Source organism: Solanum tuberosum, unplaced genomic scaffold (assembly GCF_000226075.1).
Source record: "Solanum tuberosum cultivar DM 1-3 516 R44 unplaced genomic scaffold, SolTub_3.0 scf00006, whole genome shotgun sequence".
Lineage (NCBI taxonomy): Eukaryota > Viridiplantae > Streptophyta > Magnoliopsida > Solanales > Solanaceae > Solanum > Solanum tuberosum.
In genome coordinates this window covers 831,993-835,838 of record NW_006238932.1, presented here as the reverse complement: position 1 = coordinate 835,838, position 3,846 = coordinate 831,993, and positions in this window count along the sequence as shown.

Genomic DNA, 3,846 nt, shown 5'->3' with positions numbered 1-3,846 from the left:
TTGAACAATTTATAAATTGCATACGTATTAAAACTACAACTTGCAATTTTTATGTATAAATGTAGATGATTTATTCGATTTTACTATTGTTTACCATTTTTTGCGGTTTTAAAGTAGTAGATGGTCTATCTATTCTAAATTGAAAACTAACGTTTCTTAAGTGATTAATTTATTAAGATGACAATATAATTATTTACCCTCTAATAATTCAAGTGAGAAAATTGCAAACATGACAACAAAATTGTTCTTCTCTTAGCTAGTTAGACTGCCATAGAAAAATAATATTGTCCGGCAATTAGCTACCTTGTCCCGATTATATAAAATAGAAAGTTTCATAATAATTCAAGGGTATAATTGAAAAGAAGTTTTTGTAGGGTTTTAATCCAAACACAAGATGAGTTGGGAAGCAATAAACCAAACACTTGATAAAAAAATATACCCTGCATTACTAATCCCAGCACTACTAATCCCTGCATTACTAATCCCTGCGTTACTAATCCCTGCATTATTTATTTTTCTACCAAACGACCCTTAAATACACAAAAGAGTGTATAACTAATACTTGCATTAGTTATACATGTCAAGAAAAAGTGTACCAAACAAGGTACTACTAATACACACACCTAATGCATGCATTATAATTACAATGTGTCAATTTCTTACCAAATAAGCATAATATATTTAAGAAAATAATTATAATACATATATATTGCATACATAATTCACTTTTAATACATATTACAAATTTAACATAGTATTGCTATCTATTGCTATAAATAGTAATAGATATAAAATATCGCTAAAATCAGTAATTATTTATTAAAAGATATCCATCCAAGTAATTTTTCCTTCTATTTACATGGCTTCAAACTTTAGAGGTCCAAAAATAATTGACTTTGAAACAAACTTAATTTTTCTTTTCGACTTTGGGATAAACTTCAAAAATCTTTCTTTGTTTTATATAATAAATATATTGATTGATTTTCAAGTTACAAAGTATTTTAAAAAATATATACTTGTACCGTTGTACGTTGAACCAAGCTCTCAGAATTCAGGAATCTTGCCCTTTACGGGCATTTGTACGGCTCGTGGAGGGTTATTGTCACGACCCAAGGTAGCCCCTATGCGTAACATGGTGTATAAGACCCCGAGATACTCCATACAAGCCACTTAGCATTCATCATACAAGATAATAGAATAAAGATATTTAAAAGACAGTTTCAACATATAAAAGTTTTATAGAGAAAAACGGAAGTCTAAACATTGTCTCAAAGCCATCTAGTACATAAGAAATGATCGGGGCGTAGCCCGTACATCATGTTCCAAAACTGAAAGTAAAGACAAAAGGGAAACCAAACTCGGTTCTCGAAACATAAGGACTCACCAATCTTCAAGTTTCTATATGAGATCCCTAGCTACAGAAGTGCGAATCTGTAAGGTCAGTCCCTACATTTGGGGAAATTTTAGGCAAGAGTATGCGTTAGTACAAATATGTACCAAGTAAGATAGCCATGCATGAAGCATGAACATCATGATAAAGGGACATTTTCGTAGTATCAATAACCAAATTAAAACATGATATGAAAGAGTTATAAAATATAGTCATAAAACATGGTCAATGCAAGTAGAAATCGTCTTAAAACTCATGTGAGATACTTAGAAGTAACCTTGATTCATTAATGTGGGAGAATTACCTTTAACCGACATGTAAGACCATGTGAGCTGTTAACATGGAATCCTGTCTCCCACAACGAAAAGGGGTGTCCTACTTGCCAAGGTAAGACCATGAACTTCTAGCTTAGCAGATCCACTAGCTAATATATTTATAGACAATCATATGTTGGCACATAGTTTACGGGATGTCACACCCCAAGTCCCATTGAGATGGACAAGCACCGGATGCCCTAAAGGCCCGAGAGAACCAACATATAACTCTTGCTTATCATACATGCAACAAATGAAGTTATAAATCTTTGATGAGTACAGGTAAAATACCCTGATAAAATACCAACATAGATAGGCCCAAAATAAATATACTTGATTGGTCATTGATGCCTTAATTACTAGAAAATAAGATATAACCACGCTTCACTTTGACATTGGTCTACAAATCCTCTAAAAGATAGACAGTTAGCTTATAACGGGACAGGACCCCATCATACCCCTTAACTAATATATAATCTCAAAAATATACTAGAGACTCGGCAAAGCCTTGAAGCAACCTGGAGCTCACCAAAGGTCGTTGAATATCCTATGCTTATATAGAGATATTTTATTAGCTTGAGTACCTGTACCTGTGGCATGAAAACAACATCCCCCAGAAAGGACGTCAGTACAAAAGAATGTACTGAATATATAAGGCATAAAGTAACCATATGTAAAACAAGAGCTCAACTGAAATCATGTACAAATGCACAATTATTCTGTATAGATAAGGATAAGAGACAACCTTTGGTAATGCTTGTTGAATCACATACCTTACATTCTCTGCTTATACTTGAGGAATCATGTACATCACATTCACCTTTGCTTATACTTGTGAAATAATGTACATTACATTCTTTGGCTATACTTGAGGAATCATGTACATTACATTCTTGACTTTAAGTTCACTCATCTTTTCTTTATAGACTTTGTAGCATGTGACACAATGACCAGCTGATCAGTGGTAGGAGAGGATGACCCATGCTAGGCATTTTAACCCCTGGGATGCGCTCCTCATAAATATACAAATTGGGATCGACTAATGCTAGGCTTTTAGCCCCTGGGCTGCCACCCAAAATAATATAGATTGGGATTGGTTGGCCCATGCTACATATTTTAACCCTTGAGCTGCAACCCATAATTATATAGATTGGGATCAGCCCATGCTAGGTATTACCACCCCTGATCTGCCACCCTTAAGCACAAGAATTAGCATCGGCCCATGCTAGGTATTTCAACTCCTAAGTTGCCACCCATAATTATATAGATTCACTTTACCTTGTCTTTTTAATCTTTGAGATTGTTCTTTTGATGTTCATGACTCTTTTGAGATTTAGGATTATATACTAAGATGTGGACAAATTAATTGAGGCAGAAAACAATAATATAGGAAGAAAATGTAACTTTGTCGTGCTACTTAGGAACTTATATGACTCGTGAACTTCATTTGGGCATAAAGAGCATATAAAGGTGATCCACGAAGGTGTGTGGCATAGTCCTTACAAGTAGTAAATGATTCATTAAGATGTATAGAAGTTGAGAAAGTAATTCTTCTTACAAGATGCTTCATTTAAAGCACGTTTGGACATTTCGCATGGGGAATACGATAACTTAGCACTTAGTAGAGACTGTAACTTCTCAAATGTAGAGGTAGGGACTATATAAGATGATATGATAGCTAAACACTTATTATACGATATCAAATGAAAGAGTGCATAAACATCTAAACTAATGAAGCCCATGACAGAACCCAAATAAGGGTTGTACATTCCACGTAAGGGGACATAAAATGAACAATGGACATAATATGCATCTGACATATAAAAACATGTAACATGTATTATATAGGATCTAATTGACTCAATGAACTTCATTTGACTTGGTGGATAACTCAATGAACTTCATTTGACTTGGTGGATAACTCAATGAACTTCATTTGACTTGGTGGATAACTCAATGAACTTCATTTGACTTGGTGGATAACTCAATGAACTTCATTTGACTTGGTGGATAACTCAATGAACTTCATTTGACTTGGTGGATAACTCAATGAACTTCATTTGACTTGGTGGATAACTCAATGAACTTCATTTGACTTGGTGGATAACTCAATGAACTTCATTTGACTTGGTGGATAACTCA